We start from the raw sequence: 27,834 nt of genomic DNA on the forward strand, positions 1-27,834 counted from the left end.
AATTATGAACCAAGTTTGAAGTTTCTGTGACAACGATGTCCAAACTTATGGCTAATTCCGTGAATTGGACATATTGCTAGACCGCAACCTTTCAAAATTTAATAATTTCCAGCAATTTCCATGACAGTTAATTCCTGCAAGTTTCATTACTCTACGATTAAAATTGTGGCCAAAAGCTGTTCACAAACAAACAAATTACAAACACATAACCTCCTCCCAACTTCGTTGGCGGAAGTAACAAGCCGTTTTGAGTGAAACCTGGATCTTGTTCAAACACTCTGAGGCAATACTGCTGCCACCCTCTTCATTTACTTTATTTTCCCATTTTTTGGCTATTTCTCTTGGGGTTTTTCTAGCATTACTTTGTGGGTACATTTTCATAGCAAGAAGGAATGAAACTATCACCAAACCTGCCTCATGTTACATATGCTCCCATATTACTAATACCAAACGCTGTGGACGCATAATCTCCTTGAAACTGCATAGTGCCAGAACCTCACAAAGTATATTAAATACTTAGTTAAACAGTTTTTTTTTAACGCAATTACGCTTGTCATTTGCATTTTCGCGCTTTATGAATGGAATGAGGATAGGCCTATATACAGTAGATAAGTACGACACTAAACATTGATTCCCAACAAAAACATGACAATTATTTTAACAACATTAGCACCTTCATCTTATTGAAAGTTACAATAAGTTGTTGAAAGTTTCTGTACCATTTGGAACTTTCCTTTGGTAACTCCAGTTGGAACTAGGTGTCCATTTTTTTATGGAAATAACGCAACACTTCTCTGCACGGAGTCACCCAGTATGAGTTTGGCTGTGTTTATATTGTGTGTATTTCATTGCGCCCGTCCTAAACCAGACTAGTTTCGGTCACAGGTGTGTATTTGCTCCATTGCACGAGTAGCCTGGGATTTTGTGAAACTTCGTGATTAATAACGTGTTAATACTGATGAGGTAAAATATATCATCACTGAGCCCAAGTTAATCATCGGTAACTTATGATTTAAAGTGCTTAGCCTAGTGTTTTCATTCCAATAGGAAATGATGCACTGATTTCCTTTCTCCAAGTAATATGCTAATATTCACCAACTCCCATCAAATCTGAAACAATGTATGAAAAGAATGAGGAAAAAATTGGAATAATTTTGTTTAAATTAAATTTCAAACACTTGAGTGACGTCCTAAGTTTGCCAACCAAGCGCTCTAAGTCAACAATTATTTACCTTTGCACCGTTCAGAGATATTTGATAATTTAACACGATGTCTATGGTTATAAGTGATTTTTACTATATAAAAAGTAAAACTCACTTTCCTTCGATGAGCAAGGACACTGCATCCTAGGTTAGGCGTTACATGTAAAACGTGTTTTTTCTTATTTGTTTCTTGCGCCGATGACGCATTTAAATGTGAATGTTTCTCATGGATGTGATACAGTAGGCCTAGGCCCGTTTTAAACAAATATTTCGGTTAGTATACTCAATCATTACTTACCTACTCCAGTTCTGAGAGTGGTACATTTCCTCTTGCTTTTTCCTATCGAGGATTATAGATCCTACCAACGAAATTGGCGTCGGATCTTGAATTGGAATTGCCGAACACAGTTACAACTTTAATGGCGGCCGCGGACTGAGGTTTGAAACTGAAAGTTTCGAAAAGATAGGTATTGAAGTCTTGAAGACTGAAGTGAAGACCTCGTCCTATTTGGGAAGTTATAGTTTCTGATACAATATACGTATACAGAATACCAACTGTTATACAGATTTTTAACGCATTTACGCTCGTCACTTACTTCTACACGCTTTATGAATGGACAAGTGTCGACAAGTACGAAAATGAACACCGATTCCCAACAAAAACAAAATAGCAATAGTTTTAACATTAGCACCTTTACCTTATTGAAACTTACAATAAGTTAGTGTAAGTTTATGTTTCATTTCGAACTTTCTGTTGGTAATTCCAGTCGGAGGAACTTATTGTCCATTTTTTATGGAAATAACGCAACGCTTCTCTACAGTATACCGAGTTACCCAGTAAGATAATACCAGTATGAGTTTGGCTGTGTTTACGTTATGTGTATCTCATTGAGCTCTTCCTAAACCAGACCAGTTTCGGTTACAGGTGTGTTTTTGCTGCATTGTGAAGCTGTTAGTAATTAATAAGGCGTTAATTACCCGGATGTGGTAAATATATTATCTATGAGCCCAAGTTGATCATTGGTAACTAACGATTAAAATGCATGAGCCTAGTGTTTTCACTCGAATAGAAAATGATGCCGTGATTTCTTTACTCCAAGTATTAAGCTAATATTCATGAACTCCCCTCAAATGTAAAACAATGTTTCAAAAGAATGAGGAATAAATGAAATAATTTTGTTTAAATCAAACACTTGGTGACTTACGTCCTAAGTTAGCCAACCTAGCGCACCGGTCGACAATTCTTTACCCTTGCACCGTTCAGAGATATTTGATAATTTAACACAATGTCTATAGTTAAAAGTAATTTTAAGTAAATAAAAAGCAAAGCAAACTTTCCCTCGATGAGCGAGGACACTGCATCCTAGGTTGGGCATTACATGTAAAACTTTCCTTTTTTTTTCTTGCGCCTAAAGGCTATTTTACCTAATAATAATACAGAGTAGGCCTACCCTATAAGTCTGCATAAGGATGATTCAACTCTTTATCAACAAAGTTGTCAATTTTTTTTCACTATAACTAATTACAGTTTCATTATTGTTATGGACGGGAAAAGCTTAACTACTAATAATAAAAACAGGCATTTCCTTTTCTTAAGAAAAACTCCTGTTTTCTTCGTTAATCAATCAATCAATCAATCGTAAATGACACGTTTTCATAGAAAAAAAACCACACACAGGCCTACTCTGTACCGAAATGTTTTCCCGTTTGTAACTATAATTTTACCTTAATTAATAATTAGCGAGATAGAATTTTGGTGAAAACGCTGAGGATTCATAGATAGCATAATGAGTCAATGGCCCATAGAATGTACCCACCAGTAGGCCTAGGACCGTATGAACCAAATATTTCGGTTAGTATAATCAATCATTACTTACCTACTCCAGTACTGCGAGGAGTACATTTCCTCTTGCCTTTTCCTATCGAGAATTATAGATCCTACCAACGAAACTGGCGTCGGATCAGGAATTTGAATTGCCGAACACAGTTCCAACTTTAATTGCGGCCGCGGACTGACGAATGTAACAATGAAACTGGTAGTTTCGAAAAGATAGGTATTGAAGTCTTGAAGACTGATGTGAAGACCTCATCCTACCTAGGAACTTATATTTTCTGATACAATATACCTATATAGAATTAAATGTCAAATTTAAATTAGCCTTTACTTGACATTTGGTGTTTAATTATGTTTGTATGATAATGTGACTTTTGCTAAATGGGTGAAATTCAACTTCTTTCGAAAAATGAACAATAGCTGCAAATATCCTGTCATGGCTTTACACTAGGAAGTGTTGGATCTAAAAATCTGAAAAATATTTTTTTAATATATTCTCTCTCTCTCTCTCTCTCTCTCTCTCTCTCTCTCTCTCTCTCTCTCTCTCTCTCTCTCTCTCTCTCTCTCTCTCTCTCTCTCTCTCATTTGCAGTGACAGCTTTTAGAAAAGAATAATTGTTTTTATTGTACAGGTTTTTGTTATAGAACACACACACACACACATTATATATATATATATATATATATATATATATATATATATATATATATATATATATATATACGCATGAGTCTCTGTGTAACACAACTATATTATTATTGTTTTATTGTTGAATATACAGCTGGATACAGGAATTCCTGGTACACCTCACTCTGAGGAAGTACACCCCACAGACCACTGATGCCATCTCTCCCCACCTACAGGATCTGTTGGTTACATGAGTAGTAATGTTGTGCCAGTCACTGCCCGAGTCCATTTCTTCAGGGTGAAGTGTACCACCTAATGTTCTTGAGCAGCCCATCAAACCAGGGTCTTACCTTGCCATGTTCACCCCCAATTAATGTTGTTAATGAATTAACATTGAACTGAAATTTTTTTTAATATACTTGTTACATATGAATTTACATAGAATACCGTATAATGAGATGTTTTTATGAATCATTACTGTATAATCCATACTCTTGTTTTATCATGGTACTGCAAAGATATGTAATTTCAATAGATGAAAAATGCTTTATAAAATTGCAGTTTACAATGACGCTACAATTTTATTAATATTTTGTGTTTGTGTGTGTGTGTGTGTGTGTGTGTGTGCAAATTTCAGTATACATTGATGCTACAATGGAACTTTTTGATAAGACTCTGCTACTCTACTATAATTATTGTGCAGTACTATGTAGCTTAATATTAGATATTTTGTAGAAATTTCACCCTATATCAGTAATAGCCTATTTTCTTAACCCTTTTGTTAAGCAATTATATCACTGTAAATTTTTGGTATAACATTGTTCCCATTCTCATTATATGTTAGTGTACAGTTATAGTATACAGTACAGTATAGGAGAACTAAATGTGGTGTAATGTTACTTAAGCATCAATATTCTGGCTTGTAGCATTAAACTAAAATGGAACATATTCCACTGGTTCATTGAAATAGGTGGCTTTAATTAGATTTCACATTATTAATGAAAATTAATGCATACGTTAACTGTAGCTTGTAAATAGTGTAATCATGGTCTTCTGAAAGCAAAGCAGTGTTGAATTTTATTTAATAGTAAATATAAATAAGGCATGGTATGCTATATCAATTACAAAATGTACAGTATTGTATAGCTCAAACTAATAATCCTATTCGTAAGATATTTAGATAATGAAATATTGAGAGTGGTAATACTGAAGTAGGCTATAAGCGAAGATAGACATGGCAAACTCGTGGCTTGGTAATATAAGTACTGTACAGTACTATCCTAAGCTCAAACCAAAGTACAGTACTTGTATTTTCCTAATTTAGTTTTACTATATACTGGAGAAGCAAAGAGTGAGATCTAGTTGTGGGTTATACTGTGGCAAGTCAATATTCACAGATGCTAAAGACATTCAAAGATTATTGTAATCCTAATACTAAGAATATTAGGTATCCAGATTTGATTCCCAAGCTTTTTGTTAATTCCATTGGAATTTAAGGCATCTTTGTAGTTGGGTGGGAGAGACCAGGTGTAAGATTTCAAAAATTATGCCTGAAAAACCACATTTGAAAGAGAAATAAACACAAGAACATCGCCTAATATAAGGTTCCCCACCCTAACCTAACGTAGGGGCAGTATCCTTACCGCCTTGCCTGCCGAGGGCTATGCCCCCTACAATCCCCAACCATAGACTGCCATATCCATGGCTTATCCCATGACAGTCTCAACCCTGTGTTTGCTTTCCAACTGGCTTCACACCTGCCAAGAAAACACTAAATCCTAATACCGTATTTTGTAAATTGTAAAACTAGCTTTATATCATATTTCAGACCAAGATAAACAACATTTTCCACATAAAGAAAATTTATTTGACAAATAATAAGAAATTTTACGCTTGTCCCAGCGAACTACATATTTTTTCAAGAATGTGGAACTATTTTCTAGATCTAGAAGTCTGGGTACCTGGACATAGTCCTTCATTTCTGATGGAAGTGTGTTGGGGTTTTACAGTTTAATACAGTACTGTATGTATAATAGGCTCCCCAGGCCTAGATAAGAGTAGGGGTCCTCAAAAGGCAAATTTTTAGGTTTCATAATGCTACATCCAGCATGAATATTTTTGCAACAACGAGAAACTTTGTTATTAACAGAGTTATTCTATTTATAACGGTAAAGCTTTTTCATGGTTATTGATGATTAAATACTGTACTAAAATGTACATTCTCTTCATTACAATTTTTTAGTTCTCTTGTTTCATGGCTACATGTATAAAAATTTCTATTTTAGTTTAGGTAAAATGTTAAGCTATAGTTTTCCAAATTTGTTTTCAATGTATATAGAAATACCTGAACATGTACTGTTTTTCAATTAAATTATTGTTAAATTTTTGTTTCAGGGAATGATTGCTCATTATCTGTTACCTTGTATCAATCAGCAACAAGTTGAATTCTCTCTGGAAATGTGTTTAACTCTATGAATGCCAGAAACATTCATTTGTGGGTTGTACTCTCATACCTTTCGCAAGCCTAACAAATATCAGTGAATAGCCCTACATGTATTGAGATCATAACCAAGGTAAGTCCTCATAGTGATACTAATATTAATAATTAATGTAAAGTACAGTAGTTAGAGTAAAAAAAGGTAAGAATTTTTTATTTCCATCATATGGATATTAAAGTCGACCATTCGTCTTGGATGAATCTTCCCTTATCAACTCGCTTCCACTTTGAAGTGTGTTGCTTGAAAGGTAGTGGCTTGGTCTGGGTGGCTGGTTATTCTGTTACTGATTAAGCACACGTCTGTAAGATTTTGCTTTCATAATCATCTGGTCTTGTAACCCCAGTGAATGTAAGAATCCCTGAATACTTGCTTCCCTAGGGCAGTTCCTAACCTAACAACTCACTGCCCATTGCCTTTGTGCAGTTCACTAACACACTAAGTACAGTACTGCCTAGTATTGATTTTACTTGGCTTATATCAGAGTAGAAGTACTGTATTGTAATAATGAATGAACACATTTCACACATTTCAATAAGTGTACAGTACATGCGCGCATACGTACTATGTACTGAACACAGTAAGGCTACAGTACGGTACAATACACATACAGTACGATATGTATCATTAGTCATCGGGACACTTCTAACAACAAAATGCTGTTATTCCTATCAAATATAACACTTGCTAATACTGTAGTGTATATTACTGTAATATACGTACAGTACTATTACTACAGTACATACAGCTTGATTAGCTAAGGTAACACTTGTACTGTACTGTAAGTGTTCACTGTTTATGGTAGGACGAATCGCATCATTTGACAACTTACTGTATATGTTACCTACATTTACATATTATAGAGGACAGTAGTATATATGTAAAGTACTGTACAGTACAGTATAGTGGGTAAACAATACTATACATTACTGTGATAATGTTGTGTACAGTATGTATACCATGATAGTTTAATTTCATTAAGTGTACACATTTTATAGAAAGACCACTAACCATTTTTGTACGAAGTTCAACATAGTCTTGAAGCATGTTGCAACCCCTGATGTATCGCCTCTTGTGCAGTACTGTAGGGAATCACAAATCTACAGTACATTACCTGGTAAATATATACACTGTACAGGAGTATGCACTATGCAAATACAGTACAGTACATAGCTGTGAAAAAAATACATTCATTAGTCAAAGTGTTTTGATAATGTAGGTTACGGTAAATAAAAAGTGCAGCAGCATGCACTGGTCATGTATGCTTGGTACATACCGTACTTTGGTGAAAATACAAAAGAACGGTACGGACTGATCATGTAAGCTCAGTCCGTATCGTACTCTTGTACAAATACAAAAGTAGGGTACAAACTGATCATTTATGTACAGTAAGTACCCTATTTACAAATATATTTTTCATAATATTACATATATTTACAAAACTTTAACACTACAGTTAGTCCTCGCTTTTTACAGGATCATTCTTTGTAATTTCGCCAGTTAGCGACACAGAGAACCGTATAAACTATTAAATAAAAAATCACATCTTCGTGAGTTCACAAGAATTACTCTTGTGGCGGCTTAACAATTTCAAACAGCCGCTCTCTTTTGCACCGGGCTTACTTTTCCCCACTTACCTCTCTGCCCAACGCAACATCCCAGCTCATGCTGACTCAGCCTCAGTCTTGCATTGTTTCTCGTTGCGTGTGCATCTCCTGCTTTGGTCCTTTATGAGCAGAATCATGTTTTCATGTAAAAAATTAAACGGATTTTGAGCGAAGCGAAAAATCTATTTTTGGGTGAGATAGCCATGACGTCCTGATGGAAGGTTCCTTCAGTAGCTTCCTAGGGTATATTTAACTACAGGGATATTCCCAGAGAATTAAACTAAAGGTTATCACAGAATTCTAACTTCTGGTGCGAGTACCCTAAAGGTTTCCCTCTAGGATATCGTATATCAACAGGGGACGCATGTATTAACACGTCACATAGCTATCTGCACCCCATATAGAGTTAACACTTCGATATGAAGGTGGAGAATAACTGGGGAGCCGTTCCACAGTTACACTCGTCCGTGGCTGCTTTTGGTACTCGAAACGTAAACAAACGGGCGCCATTGCTAAATGACGTCACGTCCGTCCTCATCCTGAGGCCAGCTTCTTGCTAATCTCCATGATACAGCAGGACAGGGCGGGGCCTGAAAGGCTGGACTAGAATAGACGGGAGGGTCCATCAGGACGTCATGGCTATCTCACCCAAATATAGATTTTTCGCTTCCCTCAAAATCCTTTTTTTGGGCTCAAGCCATGACATCCTGATGGAAGTGTACCAGAGAATTAATGTTTCGTGGAAATTTTCCCCTTTTTATGCAAGTGCCAAGGGCTTCGAATAGAGGTATGTAATGTGTCCTCGCTAGAGTTTCCGTGGGGATCCAGCTTCCTGCCCCACTGGCAGAGAAGTCCCGGTGGACCATACCAATACAGTATCTCGAAGTGATCATTGAAGGGCTACTCACCCTGCGGAGAGTTCGTGCAGGACTCGGAGACAAGACAGAAGGTTAATATTCGGGTAGGAATATTATCAAGCATAGGTAAGTGATAAATAGTCACTACGCTCCTTGGAGGAGAGATCAATCTGGTCTCGAAGGCAGGACGAAGGTAAGTATTCAGGTAGGAATATTACACAGCATGAGTGAGTATACAATACAAGTAAATTTATATTATTCTTCTCATTCAAAAGGAAGGGGTTAAATGAAACTATGACAATCATATATTTCATAAAAATAATAGGAGCGGAGAGAGACGCACATGTAATGAAATAGACATTTTATTTCATAGATTGCAGATTATTGTGATAACAATTGCAATAATAAGTGTAAAGTTGATTTACAATAATAAAGAATAATGTACATAGAAAATAAAAGACTTCAATCTTGAATCTGAAAGAAATTTCACTTTTAGAAACACAAGTTCCAGAGGAACGTCAGTCTTTTTCAAAGAAAAACACATCATGCCCTAGAGCATGTGGCACTCATGTGAAGTCTATGACATTTCACCTTGATAAGAACAGTCTATTAGAAACACTAAGTGTCCATGAAATCACTATGTATCACAAGATGGTCAACACAGGCACCCGTAGAGTTAAAGTCCCAAGTAACTCGCTGTTCTATGCAGAGTTAAACGGCAGGTTTCATAACACTACCTGCGGCTACCACGAAATGTTTAACTTCATGCACTTGCTTCGCATAGTGCTTGAAGAAAACGCGCGACGATTTCCACCCTGTGAAGCTCTTGAGGCTTTCGAAATCCATGCTCTGGAAGAAATTCAGAAAAGACGCGACTTTTCTAGGATCATGACCTGTGGGTGTACTGTCAGGATCCGCTCTGCGAATGAAGTAGGTGATTTTCGCTCTTACAGTAGTTGTTTCAGTGACAGGTCACTACCCGATGTTTCTCCTTTGAAGAGTTGTCCTCCACCGAAGTCTGAAGTTCTTCGAAGATAGACCTTAAGACTCTCCACTGGGCATAGAGAGACATCTTCCTTCAGGGGGCAGATTCTCCAAGGGCCCCATCTCTTGGTGGGTAGTTCATTCTTTGCGAGAAACGTCGGATCAGGGAAGAGGGTAAGTTCTCTGTATCTGGGAACAGGATATGACCCTCGTCTCTTGACAATGCCACTATTTCGCTCACTCGGGCTCCCGAGGCGAGAGCAAAAAGGAAGATAACTTTTTGAGTCAAATCTTTTAGAGGGCACGAATCGTTGTCCAGGTTAGAGGCAAAATGGAGCACCTTGTCCAGGGACCAGGAGATAGGTTTTGGCGGAGGTGCTGGGCGTTGTCTAGCACATGCCTTTGGTAGTTTATTGAAGATATCGCTGGACAGATCAATCTGGAAAGCGTACAGTAGTGGTCTAGTCAAAGCCGATTTGCAGGTGGAAATCGTGTTGGCTGTTAAGCCTTGTCCATGAAGGTGAATGAAGAAGGACATGCAAAAATCAATGGTGATTTCCGTAGGATTTTTTGCTTTGACAAACGAGACCCACTTTCTCCAGGAAGATTCGTATTGCCGTCGTGTGGATTCAGTCTTGTATTCCTCGAGGAAGTCTAGACTTTTCTTCGAGATTCCAAAACTTTTCTTTGCGGCCAGGGAGAGAAAATCATGAGATGAAGGTCCCTGACTTTCAGTGATGAAGCGAATACAGTCGACTTCTGTACTTGTTGAGAGAGAACTGGGCCCGGTAGGGGGATCAGCGTGGGCTGCAGCTCCAGGACCAGAGGGTACCAATTGCTCCGGGGCCACTTGGGAGCCACTAGGGCCGCTGTCCCTTTGAAGGTTCTCAGTTTGGAGAGGACTTTCAGCAGAAGGTTGGTGGGAGGGAACAGGTATATCCTGGACCATCTGTTCCAATCCAGTGACATGGCATCCACTGCTTCTGCCTTGGGGTCCTGGTACGGGGCCACATATCGAGGAAGTTGATTGTTGTCGCTCGTTGCGAAGAGATCAATCTGAAGTTCCGGGACTTGGTGAGAGATGAAGGAGAATGTTCTTGCGTCTAGAGACCATTCCGACTCTATTGGGCTTGTCCGTGATAGAGCGTCCGCCGTCACGTTGCGGAATCCTTGTAGGTGAACTGCAGACAGGTGCCATTTCTTCTTTTCTGCCAGACGAAAGATCGGAAGAAGTACCTGATTTATCTGGGGCGATCTCGAGCCCTGACGATTGAGACATCTGACTTCTACCGAGTTGTCCAGAATCAGACGGATGTGGATCGAGGGAGGCGGGGAGAGTTTCTTCAGTGTGAGAAGAACCGCCATGGCCTCCAAGATGTTGATGTGAAACGTCTTGAATAGGGGAGACCATGTTCCCTGAACCTGTCGTTGGTGGGAGTGACCTCCCCAACCCTCCAGTGAAGCGTCCGTGTGGATGTTGATCGATGGAGGCGGGTGTTGAAGAGGAATGGACCTTTTCAGGGCCTTTTCTTCCGACCACGGCTTTAATAGTAAGCGAAGTCTGTTTGGAAGCCGTCTCTTGAGGTCTCTTCGAGCGATGGATGCGAAACGTCTCCAGACTCCCGCGGCATCCTTTAGCTGTGCGCGAAGCACTGGGTTTGTCACAGAGGCGAACTGTAGAGAGCCGAGAACTTGTTCCTGCTGTCGTCTTGAGATCCGTTTGGATTTCAGAAGTCTTCTGACAGACCCTGCTATTTCCTTCCTTTTCTTCTGCGGGATGGAAAGGCGGTGTGACTGAAGATCCCAATGGATTCCCAACCATTGGAACTTCTGAGCTGGAGAGAGGCGAGATTTCTCGGTGTTTATCTTGAATCCCAGATGCTCTAGGAACTGGGTGACTTTGTTGCAGGCTCTTACACAATCTTCGGGCGATGTCGCCCAGACTAGCCAGTCGTCTAGGTAGGCCATCACTTGGACGCCGCGAAGGTGGAGCTGTTGGACGATGGCGTCTGCCAGCTTGGTGAAGATCCGTGGAGCCACGTTGAGCCCGAAGGGCATGGCCCTGAAGGCGTAACTTTTCCTTTGGAGTCGAAATCCTAGGTAGGAGGAAGCGTGATGATTCATTGGAACGTGCCAGTAGGCATCCGCCAGGTCTATGGAGACCATATAGGCCCTTTGAGGCAGAAGGGTCCTTATTTGTTGCAGAGTCAGCATCTTGAACTTGTTGTTCGCAATGAACTTGTTGAGAGGGGATAAGTCTAGAATGACTCTGAGTTTGTCGGAGTCCTTCTTGGGAATGCAAAATAGTCTCCCTTTGAACCTGGTTGACTTTACCCTCCTGATCACCTTCTTGTTCAAGAGTTCTAGGACGTATTCTTCCAGGAGGGGGGTTGACTGTTGGAAGAATTGCTGGAAGGCTGGGGGTTGTTGCGTCCAGCTCCAGACTAGTCCCTTCTTGACGATGCTGTGTGCCCAGGGATCGAAGGTCCAACGATCCTGGAATTGGCGGAGTCTTCCTCCCACCGGAAGCACTTCATTGCTTCTGGTGTCCCGAGGGTTTGCCACCTCGGCCGCTAGCTGCCCTTCCTCCTCTGCCTCTGGAGGGGCGGCGAGACGAATCTCTGCCGGAACCTCTGTTTGAGCCTCTACCTCTGGGACGAAAGGTAGTAGCATGTTGCTCAAATGCAGGGGTAAAGACCGGTGACTGCGACACCACCGGTTGGGGGACCAACTGAAAGGTCTGCTGTGGGTGTGCGGCCACTTGGGGAGTAGCGGAACCCGGAAACTGCCGTCTCTGTTGACGTTGCTGGGGTTTTGGCTTCTGAGACTTCCTCTTAGGTTGAGGGCCATCGTCCTGAGAGGATTTCCTTTTTCTCGACATGCCCCACTTGTGGAGAAGGTTCCTGTTCTCCGTGGCGGCCTTGTCTGCAATCTCTTTCACCAGGGAGGAGGGAAAGAGATATTTACCCCAGATATTGGAGGAAATCAGCCTCCGGGGTTCGTGTTTTACCGTCGCGCTGGCAAACACGAATTCACGACAGGCTCTGCGAGCCTTAGTGAAGCTATACAGGTCCTTAGTCACCGTTGCCAAGTGTGTTTTGGCTAGGACCATGTAAAAGTCCTGGACTCTAATGTCCCTGGCCATAAGTTCAAGCTGTACCTGGAGGGACAGCAATGCGGCAAGCCTCTCCTTCGTATCCTGTTCCCTACAAAGGAGGTGATCATTTAGCCTTGGGAGGTCCTCATTGAACTGACGACCGGCTACATCAGGCTCTAACTTCCCCACCGTGAAGGTTGACTGGACGTCTTTCCAGTGCCTATCATCGGGAGGAACGGTAAGGGAGAAGGGTCTGCACTCCTCCAGTGCAGGGCAAGGTTTCCCTTCCTCCACTGCCTTTAGGACCGCCGTGGAGGCCTTTTCGATAAAGGGGAAAGTCGCAGCATTCGGCGCAACGAAGGTTGGGTGCTTCTTACTGAGCGCCGGCATCTTGGAGTTGGTGAAACCCCTACTCTTCACCACATTGGCTAGCATAGCCTGGGCCTTCGCGAGATCGAACACGATTACTTCCTTCGGTTCGGTCTCTTCCTTTGAGGCTGGTTCGGACCTGAGCCGGACGTAACAGTCCGGATAAGCCTCGAAGTTCGGGAAGAATTCCACTTCTTCCAACAAGATAGAGCCAACCTTCTCACTGATGAAGATCTTACCAGTCGTGATCGGCATATGCTCGGCATATCTCCATGGGTTAGTATCCGAGCAAGAGGGGAGGTCCTTAACCGAAATCCGTTTCGGTTGTTTAAAGTTAACTAGGGTAGACCGGAATTGCTCCTGGGTCTCTCGAAGTTTTCTTTCCATGAGGGCTTCAAGCATCTTGAAGACCTCCTGAGTGCCCGATGGAAGAGGGTCTGGGGTGGCGGAAGTCGAAGGAACAGGTTCCTCGGACGGTGCAGGAGTCGCTGCGGGAGTAAGAGTGGGAGCGACCTCGGACCCCGAATCAGGATATTCCACCTGATCTTCCTCATAGTCGAGTTCCTCGCCCATGAGGTTCTTCTCCGTCTCTTCCGACACTTCCGACATACGTTCCACGTTATCGGAATCCAAGTGGCACTCATGCATGGACTGGGCCATGACGATATCAGGTTCCACCACGAGCTGGACGGTGGGGATCTGATCACTTGGGATCACAGAGTCTTTGGATGCCTTTGGAAACAGCAAGGCCCTCAAATCTTCGCTGGCGAGATACGGTCTAGTGGCGTTCTTCTGGAAGCCACGCACCCACTTGCGTAGCTTCTCTCGAGCGTTGTCCCTTGCCTCCGCTGAAGGAGGGTCGTCGAACGCCTCGGCCAAACGACTCTTGCAGACTGTACAGTGCTGCGGGTCCCAGTATTTCAGGTCGCCTCTCTTGGCGGCGCAGGGGGCGTGGGTCCGGCACGCCTTGTGCCCGTAGAAGTCCGGGCGCTTCACTCCACAGAAGTTGCTTTCGCACTTCATATACTCCTCCTGTAAAAGAAAGAGATCATGAGTACATGGAAGGCATAAGAATGACTTACATTACTCTAAAATTAAGATAACTTAATCTAAATTTTTAAGCATTAAAATAATTCATAAGGTATTATAATGCCTAAGAGTAGAGAGCGGGAAAGGAAGTAGATAGACACATACTTGTGAATCCCGCCCAGTCAGTTACCGTAACCTTATTAGTAGGCAATTTCTTTTGTGGCCAAAGGTCACAAAACGGAAATCCATATGGATAAGCCGTGGTGGGTAGAAGCTAAGCCTCTAGCAGAAATTGCCCGCGAGGTGTAGCAGGGACTGAGACCACTCAGATCCCTGGGTAGAAGGGGAGTAGAAGAAAACCCCTTATTAGATATAGGTTCCGGCAATCGGCTGCACTAAGACACACAGAGTATGCTGGAATATTGTAATGTGCAATCAGACAGCACAGCCACAATTTTAAAGGTAAGACAATACCTATATGTGGAAGTGGCTAAGCCATCTGGCTGCAGTATGTTGGCTGTCGGCATATTGTCGGCAGGTATGAGAAGGGGTGCATGTCCCTTAACGTCTCCAGGGGGTGCCGGCAGACCGACGGCACGCCGGAGGCCGGTCCTGCAGGGTGGAAGGCATCAAGACACACATTGAGTATCTAAAATATAATACCATCGTGGCGACCGCCGCTGTGCCGTCGCCGGCAGGAGGCGGCGGCTCCGGCAGCCGACGGCTGACGGCCTGGTGAGCTTGGATCAATTCATAAGATAGATATGTATATGGTTGTATACCTAGACCGCCGGCAATCAATGCCGGCACGCCGGTGGCCGGCACGGAGGGTCGGCCAGCTGTCACTAGGTAAAATGGTGGGTGGGACGTCGGCTGTATGCCGACGGGAGGCGGCAGCCTCCGGCACACGGAAGGCTGACATCTTAGAGGGGGGAGGGCATCTTATGAAAGAATGTCACCAGAGGTAAAGGCTGTATCGCCGGCGGTGGAGGCGGCAAGGGACCGGCACCAGGATAGACGGAGAGAAAGGTAAGGAGGAATGGAAGGGGTAAGATCACATACTCCTCCGGCATCCCTCCGGAGAGAGTGCACTCATGAAAGGAGTAAATACTCCTAGCATCCGGCAGCAGGGGGCCGGCAGTCGGCTGGGTGCCTGGGGTAACCCAAGGGAGGGTTAGAGGGCACTCAAGAAGGGGGAAACCCCCGCTGGCCGGACCAAAGCGGCCAGCTCAGCAGGAGAACAAGTTAGCCCTACCACTCCACCCAAGGGAGGAGTTGTAGGACTAAGGACAGAGGTGTATAGGCAAGCCTACACCAAAGGGATAGGTGGGGAGGGAGAAGATGAGGGGTCTTTCTATAGGGGAGACTCTGTACAAGAACGGCCACCAAGGAGAGGGAGAACGCTCCCTAACCTAGTTTAGGTAACCAGAATGAGAACGGTACAGGAGTACCGTCTCAAACTATAAAAGAACAGAATCAACCCCCAGAGCTTAACCTAGAGAAGGAGGGTTAACTCCTAGGCTAGGTAAGCTGAAAGACACATCGCAAGTTGCAGGGAGGGAGGAGTAACCCAACCAGGTGCAACTGAAGAAGGGCAGAGCCGTTCCTTATTTCTCGGTCACGACCCTAAGGGGGGATCATTCCCTTAGGGTAGACAGAGAAGCGATAAATACTCTGTTTGTAGACAAGATTCCCCTATATAGAAGGGGAAGCAGGGCCACACAGAGGGAATGCCCGCAGGCAGGGGATTAGGGAGCATATAGGGGTTCCTACATTAGGTTAGGGTGGAAAGATACGCAATCAACCCGGTCCCCTATATGGTCCCCGAAGGCGAAAACACTTACATCACAGTTAATAGTATGTTTAATAATGCCACAATCTTCATAACTTAACCTAGGAACACTGGTATATATCATGCATGAACACAAGCACTAGGCTATCCAGCCTAGGGGCTAAGCTAGCGATCTAGAATGGGGTCGAACGGCGACCGAGTCAGACGAGCGCTAAAACACGATATAAGTAATTCCTAGCTATGAAGACCAAATAACTAATAATATTAATTAGTTAAGTGACCAGATAAGGCTGTTCTGGCTAACAAAATAAAGCATGCGATATGAACAGCGACGCCATAAAATGGCGCGTCCGGGATCGGCACAGCTCTGCCACAAAACACAAAATTTTACGAAAAGTAGAAGTTACTTTACGGCTAGAGCTTATTTAAACAATACTGGGACCTGGTACTCAACTTTCCAGAAGAAGGCGAGGCTGAAGGTAACGACATAACGGCGATGTAAGCAGATGAAAATCGCACTCAAGGAAAATCCGACCAAAGCAAGGAGCTACAGGCTGAAGGATGAGGACGGACGTGACGTCATTTAGCAATGGCGCCCGTTTGTTTACGTTTCGATTACCAAAAGCAGCCACGGACGAGTGTAACTGTGGAACGGCTCTCCAGTTATTGTCCACCTTCATATCGAAGTGTTAACTCTATATGGGGTGCAGATAGCTATGTGGCGTGTTAATACATGCGTCCCCTGTTGATATACGATATCCTAGAGGGAAACCTTTAGGGTACTCGCACCAGAAGTTAGAATTCTGTGATAACCTTTAGTTTAATTCTCTGGGAATATCCCTGTAGTTAAATATACCCTAGGAAGCTACTGAAGGAACCTTCCATCAGGACGTCATGGCTTGAGCCCAAAAATGTATTTGTATACAGTGGTACAAACTCCTGTAGCCTGTAGTGTTTATTTTTACCGGGAATTGTACTGTATGTGTAATTCCCTATAGTACTGCACAAGAGATAATGCATCGGGAGTTGCGTCATGCTTTAAGACTGCTACGTAGAATTTGATATGAAAATGGTAAGTGTTCTTTGTAGAGAATATGTATACTTACTTAATCTTAAATGAAATATCATTGTATACATATTGTACAGTACCGTATTACAGTAATGTACAGTATATTATTGTTTATTAATTATTGTGACTCCATTCTTCTCAAGGGTTAATTGACAGAGACAGGCGCGAATTCGTAGTTAATAAACATTCTGAATGATATGTATACAATTTAAGATTAATTAAGTGTCCATATTTTATGCTACGACCACCAACTATTTTCATATGAAGTTCTACACTGCAATCTTGATGCATGACGCTTTTCTTGAGGTGTTGTCTTTTGCAAAGTACTGTATGGAATCTGACCATCTACAGTGACCCGGTAATAATATTTACATATGTACAGTAAAAGTACACTGGTATGGAAAAAAATATAATCATTAGTAAACGTGTAGGCCTATAGTAAACGTGTAGGCCTATAAGTGCAGTATTTTTATAAGCAGAAAATACAAAAGAACAGTAGGTACAGACTCATTCGGTACCCACATACTGTACCGTAGTTTTGTAAACAAATAAAACAAAAGTACTGTACAGCTATAGTTAAGAAACAGTCTAGTTAATACTCTTCTGTACAATACGTATACAATTTAAGATTAACTAAGTGTAATATACGTTTATGCAACGACCACTAACCATTTTTGTACAAAGTTCTACGTGCAATCTTAAATCATAGCACAATTCCTGGTGCGACTGCAGGGACTCTGACATCTACAGCAACCCAGTAATAATATTTACGCATGTAGGCCTACAGTAAAAGTACAGTACATAACTGTGGAAAAAAATGTAATCATGGACAAGGGTAGTATTTTTATAAACAAAATACAAAAAAATGGTAGGTACGGACGTGTATATAAAATGATCATGTATGTACAGTACCTTACTCAAAAATATATTTCTGGGCTTGAACCTGTGCCGGCCAGTGAATAAGCTCCTATTAGCACTTATTCTTAGGTAATTTACTGCTAAATATACCAGAGAAAAAATGTAAAGGAGTGCTAGGTTGCTAGGTTAACTAGCTCGCTCACCTATTGGTGTCGGTATGGAATTGGGCGTATAATCCAGAGGTCCCGCACTATTTAGATTCATCCACGACAAAGACCCCAATAGAGGAGAGCCGTTCAACCTCACTCGGCACCACCAACTCTGCATCCGCTCAGAACCCAACTCCTTTTTAGCACGCCTGTGTGGTAACCCGCTTGTTTGTGCTCTCGTATTTTTGCCTTATTTTTCGTGGATTATGGCTTCTACATCGGTTTCCCAGGAGACACCGTCTAAGTTAAGTACCAAGCTATGTTTTGCTGTGTTTTGAGCAATCTAGATCGTTTAATATTTAAGTTATAAGAGTTTATTCTCTTCGATCATCTCGGTCTTGCTCGATTCCGCTTACGGTTGGTACTCCTGTTTTGAGAGCTTTTAGTTTCACTCGCGGTGTTACTAAGTGTATTATTTTTATTATTAGTTTAAATTTTATATGTTTTATTGTGGATATTCATTATTTAGCGTTTAGAACCCTTGTGGTTCGTATTTAGGGCCGATATCAGATTACGTATCGTAGATGGCTTGCCGACCTTCGTTACTGGGCGGCAATTTTTATTATATAAGCCATCAGGTTGTTGTCCTTCGGGATTTATTCATTATTTCGCATGCCTTCCCCTAATTTTTTATGTGTATATTTATATTTTTCAACGCTATTACTTTTATAATGAATATTTGTGCTTATTACTCCGTTTGATCTGTTTTGGTAGTGTTTGGGGATCGTCAGTTGGTAGCCCTGCTGCTCCGTATCACGTGATCCTCCCCCAAGCTCCCCCTCTCGCTAGGTTGGTGGCTAGGCTTCTCTCCCCCCTCCCCTAGGGGACCGTTGCCTTCCCTTCTTTCAGAGGGGGTAGTTCAGTGTTTATGGACTTTGTCCTCTCTCCGGGTGTCCCGGCGGTTTCGTCTCTGTCTAGACTGGTTGGCCACCGGTCAACAGAGTAGGATCCCGGTGCACCCTATTTTATGTTCACCTATCACACTTTTATTATGTTATACGAAACCCTCCGGGTTCTGTTGGTGGTTCTTATCTACAGTTCCGCCCCCCTCTTAATTTATAACAGTTACTATGATTATATATGACAGATCACTACCCCGGAGTTCCTATATGTATTAGTTTATGGATGTACTTTTATATCCCGGTCCGGGGCTTAACCTCGCTCCGGGAAATCAGACACCATGTGTGTTAATTCTTTGTTGCATCCTTCTTTATGATCCCGGCTCGACCGGAATGGATAATTATACTCTAGTCTTAAGTTAGACTTATGTTTAGGCCCGGGTCCTCCGGACCCGCCCCTACTTAAGAGTATTACAGTTAAGCTCTAGTCTTAAGTTAGACTTATGTTTAGTCCCGGGTCCTCCGGACCCGCCCCTACTTAAGAGAATTACAGTTTCTCATATACTATTCTTTTTATAGATGGTGCATTGTCAGACGACGGCCTGTGCGGCTGTTCTTCACCAGCCTTGTGGCCATACTATGTGTAGGTCTCACACCCTCTGCGGAGTTCAGCTGGAAGACATCGTAATCTGGCACCCTGATAATTGTATGGTCTGTTTTGACCTTATCACCACCCTTGGATCTGATTCGGTGAGTCCCGTTGGCTATGTTGTCTTTCTAATTATTTTACCTTTATTTGGTATACATACACTATTTAGTAAGATTTCTATGGTCTTGAAGGACCTCCGGGAATCTTCCTTTCGGTAATTCCCACTATTATTTCAGGCATCCCCGGAGCAGAAGACTGCGGCTCGGGCCACACTGAAAGTGTGGGTTGGGGGATTTGCCCGGAACGTGAAATCAAAGCAGCCTTACGTCCTCTCTGAAGACTACTGTGCTATGATCTACCCTAATGCCAAGTCTTCAGCCGCTGTGGCTAGGCATGTTGCGGCACCCATCATTGCCGACATTGATGCCACTATTTTGGGATTCATTGACCAAGAACAAGATCCGTTGGATGCCCCCGGAGATCTGGAAGACAATGTTGCCTCCTTGAACTTGGATGTGGAACCTATGTTGTTGGATGATCCGGATGCAGGTAGGGTGGTAAGTGAGGCAGGTGTTACCGGCGCTGAGATTCCTATCCTCAGCCCCGCTCTTTCTTCTTCATCTGATCTCTCTTCTTTCCATGGTTTTTCTGGGGACCGCGATTCGTCTCACCGATCACACCCGGTTCCCCCCAAAGATAAGTCTAAATCTAGAACTTTGCCAAAAGCTCGTAAGCCCCACAAGGCTTCCCATAGTTCTAAATCAAATACAAACCCGTCATCTAAGGCTTCCGGCTCCTCCTCTAAGTCTCACGACCCGGGAGTACAATCCGCCACTTCTGCTCCTAACCCGGGCCTTTCCGAATCAGCCATGCTTCGCATTGTGTCGGAGATGCAATCTAAGATTGTGTCAGAAATGCAGGCCAAGATGGACACGATGTTCTCTAACATTGGTCAGAGACTTGGGGCATTAGAGCATGGTGCTCCGGAGCGAGTTCAAAGCTCTCTCATCCCGGATGCCTCTAAGCTTCCGCCGTTTACCAAGAATAACCCTTGGCGCATGGCTCTTCATTCCCCATTCTCAGACGGGATGTTAACGTTGGAAGGTCTTGGTACTCGTCCACTAGAGGATTTTGAATTCTTTCCTCCTGGTCTCGCATTTCCATTTCATGGTTATGCCAGGCTTACCGAGGAAGCTCTGGTTCGGCTGGATAAGGTCCCCAAAGAGACCGTCATTTTCCCAAAGGAACAAGCCCAATCTGTTTGGGCTAGGTTCCTAAATGATATAGGTTGCACCAATACCATGTTGACGCCTCATAAAAGTTCTTTCACAATGTTCCTAATGGACAAGAATACCGTGACTCCATGCGTCACTAAGATTGCAGAGCTTGCTTTTCAATACGCTCTGGAGGAGAAGCCCTTGCCTCCCATCCGAGAGGTAGATCCGATCTCCCTCCTTCTTCCTTCAGATAATGAGTGTTGGGACAATGTCCATACCACCTTTACTTCTGGCAAGCTAACAGAGGACTGTGCGTCAGTAATTTTTAGTGAACGGCTTTCCCGTCTCCCGGAATCCCTTATTAAACAGGAGTATGATTCCCGCCTACGTGTTGGTCGAACTTTGAACTTGGCCACTTCTACGGAGTCGATAGCCTTAACTTATGATACTGAGAGTATCTTTAAGTCTCTCAATAAGGCTACTTTGCAGTCGTTATATTTTGACTTATATGACTTTGCTCTTGCTAAACGTAGGTGCCGCAAACACGTCCTGGCTGAGGCGACTATTAGGCACGAGCCGAATAAACTTATCCGGTCCTCTTGTTGGGGTCCAAATCTTTTCCCTGAGGATCTTGTGGAGGAAGTCTTGACAGAGGCTACTAGAGTTAATCAGAGCCTTAAAGCCCGTTGGGGTTTGACTCCTAAACGGAAATATGATCCCGCAAGTTACCAAGCCCGGGGTAGGAAGAAGCTCCGCCCGTATACCTCCACTCAGTTCCGGCAACACCAGAGTAGCTCGTCTGTTTTCCGGCAGCCTCTCCCTCCATCTCCTGCTGTTCCTGCACAGCCTTCCACCTCTCAGGCTCCTTCCTCGGACGACTACGTCACCGTTCTGCTCCCTAAGAGCCAGCTTCCCGGTGCCTCCACCACCTCTCCAGCCTTTAACCAATCTTATGAGGCTCAAGGCTCTTCCCAGGGTTATAACAGAGGTAGAGGCTACCACCGTGGTTCATACCAGAACAGAGGTAGAGGTAGATTCTTTCGCAAGGGAAAGAACTTCCGAGGCGGACGTGGAGGCAACTCCTCAAGCCAATACTGAGGTGCAGCGGGTAGGGGGGAGGCTTTATGCCTTCCGCGACAAATGGAGGTTCAGTCCCTGGGCTTTCAGTATCATCTCCAAGGGATTGGGGTGGAGTTGGATTCAAGGACCTCCTCCACCGAACAGATTTCATCAACATTCCACTCCGGACCTAGTCGAATTTGTCCAGGACCTGTTACAAAAGAACGCCATACAAGAAACGAAACACCTGAAGTTTCAGGGTCAGCTGTTCAGTGTCCCGAAGAAGGATTCGGACAAGAGAAGAGTGATTCTAGACCTATCCCTTCTCAACTTGTCCATTCAATGCGACAAGTTTCGAATGCTTACCGTCTCGCAGGTGCGGACCTTACTTCCTCGTGGGGCCGTCACCACCTCTATCGATCTTACAGACGCCTATTATCACGTTCCGATAGCGAGACACTTCCGTCCGTATCTGGGCTTCCGCCTAGGAAACAAAAATTACTCCTTCAAGGTGATGCCTTTCGGGCTCAACATCGCCCCAAGGATCTTCACAAAGTTAGCAGAAGTTGCTGTTCAGGAACTCAGAAATCAAGGGATTCAAGTAGTAGCCTACCTGGACGACTGGCTCATTTGGTCAGACACCTCCCAAAATTGCCTAAAAGCCACTCACAAAGTCATCCAATACCTTCAATCTCTAGGCTTCCAGATCAACTTCAAGAAGTCCCGTCTTCTTCCGAAATCAAAGTTCCAATGGCTCGGCCTGCAATGGGATCTTATATCTCACACTCTGTGTCTTCCCAAACCCAAGAGGTTAGAGATTGCAATGAACACCAAACGCTTTCTCAAAGACAAAGTAAGTTCCAGACGACTCCAAGAGAGGATCCTAGGGTCCCTTCAATTTGCTTCAGTGACGGATCTACTTCTGAAAGCAAAATTGAAAGATATCAATCGTGTCTGGCGTTCGAGGGCGAACCGGAAGCTCCGGGACAGGAAAGGCCGCCTTCCTCCCATTCTCCGGGAAAGACTTCTACCTTGGACAAGGGCCAACAATCTGTCAAAGTCAGTTCCCCTTCGATTTCCGCCTCCGAAGTTAATCATTCACACGGACGCATCCCTATCAGGTTGGGGAGGCTATTCTCAGCTCAGGAAAGTTCAAGGTCTTTGGTCTCCCTTATTCCGCCAATTTCACATCAATGTGCTGGAGGCCATGGCAGTTCTTCTAACCCTGAAACGTCTCGCTCCATCCAAGAGACAACACCTTCGTCTGGTTCTCGACAGCGAAGTGGTGGTCCGCTGCCTCAACAGAGGCGGTTCAAAATCAGGGCCTCTGAACCATGTTCTAGTTGCCATATTCTCCCTAGCAGGCTCGAACCGTTGGCATCTTTCAGCTGTCCACCTGGCGGGAGTCCGGAACGTAGTTGCAGACGCCTTGTCCCGGACCTCCCCTCTAGAATCGGAATGGTCACTCGATCTAAAGTCATTCCGGTGGATTCTCTCTCGGGTTCCGGGTCTCCAAGTGGACCTCTTCGCCACGGAGTCCAACCACAAATTGAGAGTATATGTGGCTCCCAATCTAGACCCTCGGGCCTACGCCACAGACGCCATGTCACAGAATTGGGACATCTGGGAAAGGATTTATCTCTTTCCCCCGGTGAATCTTTTACTGAAAGTCCTAGACAAACTGAGATCCTTCAAGGGACGAGTAGCCTTGGTCGCACCCAACTGGCCCAAGAGCAATTGGTACCCTCTCCTGCGAGAGTTGAGACTACATCCTCACCCGATACCCAATCCGGTTCTGTCTCAGATAGTACAAACACGCGTTGTGTACGCTTTCTCAAACATTCAGAGCGCCCTAACTTTATGGACTTCATGAAGTTTGCGGCCATGCATGGTGCCAATATCGATCCTCAAAACACCCTGTTCCTAGAATCAGATAAACGGGATTCCACCATCCGCCAATATGATTCTGCGGTTAAAAAGTTGGCTAAATTTCTGATAGACTCAGACGTACACTGTATGAACTTGAACCTTACAGTCACTTTCTTTAGAACTTTATTAGAATCAGGTCTGGCAGCCAATACTATCACCACTATTAAATCTGCTTTGAAAAAGATTTTCCTAGTGGGTTTTAACATAGACTTAACCGACTCTTTGTTAGCTTCAATTCCGAAAGCCTGTGCCAGACTGAAACCGGTTACTCGTCCTACCCCGGTTACCTGGTTCCTTAATGATGTGCTCAAATTGGCTTCTGATACCATTAACAGGTCTTGTGATTATATTCCCCTTCTCAGGAAAACACTTTTCCTTGTGAGTTTGGCTTCCGGGGCAAGAATTTCTGAACTGGCAGCTTTGTCAAGAGACCCGGGTCATATTGAGTTCCTTCCTTCGGGAGAGGTCCTTCTTTCACCTAACAAATTCTTTTTAGCTAAGAACGAAGACCCTCAGAACAGATGGTCCTCCTGGAAAATTGTTCCCCTCACGCAAGATCCGTCTCTGTGCCCTGTTACTACTCTTAAGTCTTATATATCCCGGACCTCCTCTAACTCCTCCGGGCCTCTATTCGTTAGAGAACAAGGCGGTACCATTACCATTAAAGGGATCAGGCAACAAATTTTGTATTTTATTAAACAAGCTAGCCCTGACTCTTTTCCTCTTGCACATGATATTAGAGCAGTTGCTACTTCGGTGAACTTTTTTCACCACATGAATTTTACGGATCTTTCTAGGTATACAGGGTGGAAGCCACCGTCAGTGTTCAAGAAACACTATCTTAAACATTTGGAAGCCCTTAAATTTCCTACAGTAGCTGCAGGGAGCGTAGTTACCCCCAGGTAACTCACATGTTAATTCCTTGTCATTTTATCTCTCCCCCTTACCTGCCTCATTTATACCCTATTTGTATTCGTTGGTTTCGCACCTGATTACTATTACTATATTTGTAAATTTTTGACTCCTGAGTATCTGTATATATCATCACTCACGGCATTATTATACCTTACCTTTTTTGTCAATTGTTCTACCAAGTGGATTTATGTTCTTTTTAAGGTACCCTATAGCTGTTTTTGGCACCCATCTCTGATTAAAGTAACTTGTGTTTCCCTTATGCTTATGTTTTTTCCTTTATTTTGCAAGTTTGGTGACATTTCTCTTGTATATATTCACTGGCCGGCACAGGTTCAAGCCCAGAAAAGGGATTTTGACGTAGGAAAAATCTATTTCTGGGCGAGGGACCTGTGCCGCCCAGTGAACCCTCCCAGCTCCTCTCCCTTGGAGTCCCCAAACTTTGGGTGCTAAGGAGTTGGGTTCTGAGCGGATGCAGAGTTGGTGGTGCCGAGTGAGGTTGAACGGCTCTCCTCTATTGGGGTCTTTGTCGTGGATGAATCTAAATAGTGCGGGACCTCTGGATTATACGCCCAATTCCATACCGACACCAATAGGTGAGCGAGCTAGTTAACCTAGCAACCTAGCACTCCTTTACATTTTTTCTCTGGTATATTTAGCAGTAAATTACCTAAGAATAAGTGCTAATAGGAGCTTATTCACTGGGCGGCACAGGTCCCTCGCCCAGAAATAGATTTTTCCTACGTCAAAATCCCTTTTTTCATAACATTTACTCTACAAATACATAGTCTATTTAAAAAAATATAACACTATAGTACTTTGTAGCCTACACTCAACAATACTGACCAAAAAATATTCCGCCTAAAGGCACAGTTGATGAGTTGGATGGAGGATATGCCGTTCAGTTGATAATGGGTGAAATGAACGATGAAGGTATGTACAGTAACTGCACGGCACGACACATCTAAGCGGATGAGTCATCATTGCTGTAAGGATAAAGAGATTTAAAGTGGATTAGTACAGGATACTGTACATACATACAGTAATAAAAGTTACAAGTTAAAATAATTAAAAGTTACAGTACAGTACATCTTAATTTAATCTTTAAAAGCTATTTTTTAAACATTAAACTTACCCGGTGGTTATATAAAAATAGCTTTAGTCTCTGACGTCCGGCAGAAATTCAAAACTCGCGGCAATCGCAGATAGAGTAGCCACGTGTACACCAGCGCCCTCTCACGCGAGATACCATTCCATAATTCTTCAGATCTTCTCTGCCGCCATTGCCGGCGACATCGATGGAATTCACTCGTTAATTAACCTGGATTTAGGCAGTTATCTTTGGTGGTGTACTACAATTTTGGTTATTGGCTTTCGCATGTTGGATTTTCCTTTCGGATTCTCTTGAAACTTTATTGATTTGGATTATTTTGATTATTTTGACCCTTGCTTGTTTTGATCTCTCTTATTAACTATTCATAATGGCCGACCCTTCTCCCGCTTATAGAAAGTGTGTGAAAGGGTGTAAGACCCGGCTTCCTAAAGCCGCTGTAGATCCCCACTCAATTTGTGTTAAATGTAGGGGTAAAGTATGTGAGTTGGGGGATCGGTGTGACGAATGTGTTTTGTTGTCTGAGAGTGAGTTGCTGGCTTTTGACCGCTACACTCGTAAACTTCAGAGAGACAAAGTTAGACATAGTTCTTCTCGTTCTAGAGAATTATCCACTTCCCGTGTCATTGAACTTAATCCTTCCCACTACTGTTACCACTGAGCCTACTCTTAAAGACACTATGGTCACGATTCAGGCCCTGGGAATAAGGGTTGAATCGCTCGCTGCGGACAGGAACCAACTTATGTCCGATGTGAATCAATTAAAACGTGTTAATGCGAAAAGTGCAGTTAATGTGTTTAGTGCAGTGGAGGGTGTGTCTGCTCAAACCTGTCGTTCACCTAGCCTTAGACCTCTTCCAAGCTCCCTAACCCCTGGGAGAAGGAATGTCGATCGGCGAAAGGGAACGAGAGGCGTTATCGCTCGAGCAGATGTCCCCTCGAGCGTACCTGTTGTCGCTTCACGGGACGCTCACCCTCACCATGGGAAAGGTGAGGTTAAGATGTTTTCCTCATCTTCGGATGACGCAGCGCACAGCAAGGGCTGGCGTCAAGCCCCCAGATCTCTTAAGAGGAAAATGGATGCAGTAGCCGCAAGCGCCTGGTTGTAGCCATTGGAGCAGTCCAGAGCGTTTCCCTTCGTCTGTAGAAGGTTCTCCTGCTAAACGTCCTGATAGGATGTCAGAATCTGACAAATGTCTAGTTCAGCCTGTTGCGGATCTAGTTCCTGAGTCTGGTATCTCGGTTCATGCTCCGCCGCCACCGTCAGACTGGTTGTCGTCTTCTGGATGCTCGGCGCGTTACTTGAGCGGTGAAGAAGGCGAGTTTGCGGTTGAAGTTACTTCACCTGCGTCACTGCAAGTTGACCCGAATTGGAGCATGCTGCAAGACATGTAGCAGCAGCTCTCCTCTTTTATGCAGACGTATTATCCTGCTGTCAACAAGAAAGTGGTTCGCCAAGATCCCGACCGCCGGGAAACTTCGCAACTTGACGCTAAGCGTCGTAAGGCGGCTAGTCTAGAAGCGCTTGACGACGGACAGCTTCCCAAGCGTCAAGCGGTTAAACATGGCGCTGAACGACGTGATAAGGTTTCTGTGAAACATCGAGATCCTGATCCTCTTGACACCAAACGTCAAGCTACCAGGCGTGACGCCGTGCGTCAACCAACCAAGCGCGACGACGACCGCCATGCAGCTAAACGTGATGCTAAGTGTCAATTGTTCCGTAACCGAAATACAAACCACGCTATTTACAAAGGGTTATTACTTTTAGCGTAGCTGAAATGGCGAGCCATTAGAATTTAACGAGGGTGTATTACCCCCGCGCTAGTTAGCGGGGGGGGTAGGGGAGTGGTAGCTAGCTACCCCTCCTCCCCCTCACACACAGGTGAATACTCACTTTCACTTTTGGCTCGGACTGTGACAGACGTCTCTGTGTCTTGGTCCTCGCTTGGCAGCCATTGTCTGTTTTGTCTTTACTTAATCGCTTACTTTTCTTTTACTCAATATATATGTAAACATGTTTTCATGTTTGTATATATATTTGAGTATAGAAATAAGTAAGTTTCCTTTTCAGATGTGTGTGTGTAGT

At 43.6% G+C, this 27,834-nt stretch overlaps 1 long non-coding RNA gene across 1 annotated transcript in view; it reads left to right on the plus strand.

Moving 5' to 3' along the window:
- Positions 1 to 1,457: 1,457 nt before the first annotated feature.
- The window catches only part of LOC137644697 (uncharacterized), a 306,181-nt gene continuing 279,804 nt past the window's right edge, over positions 1,458 to 27,834 (plus strand). Inside the window, exons 1-2 of the long non-coding RNA XR_011045181.1 lie at positions 1,458 to 2,127; positions 6,058 to 6,236. This is a non-coding gene — a long non-coding RNA (uncharacterized lncRNA). The remainder of the gene's footprint in view (positions 2,128 to 6,057; positions 6,237 to 27,834) is intronic.

The sequence above is a fragment of the Palaemon carinicauda genome, chromosome 1, assembly GCF_036898095.1.
Source record: "Palaemon carinicauda isolate YSFRI2023 chromosome 1, ASM3689809v2, whole genome shotgun sequence".
Classification (NCBI taxonomy): domain Eukaryota; kingdom Metazoa; phylum Arthropoda; class Malacostraca; order Decapoda; family Palaemonidae; genus Palaemon; species Palaemon carinicauda.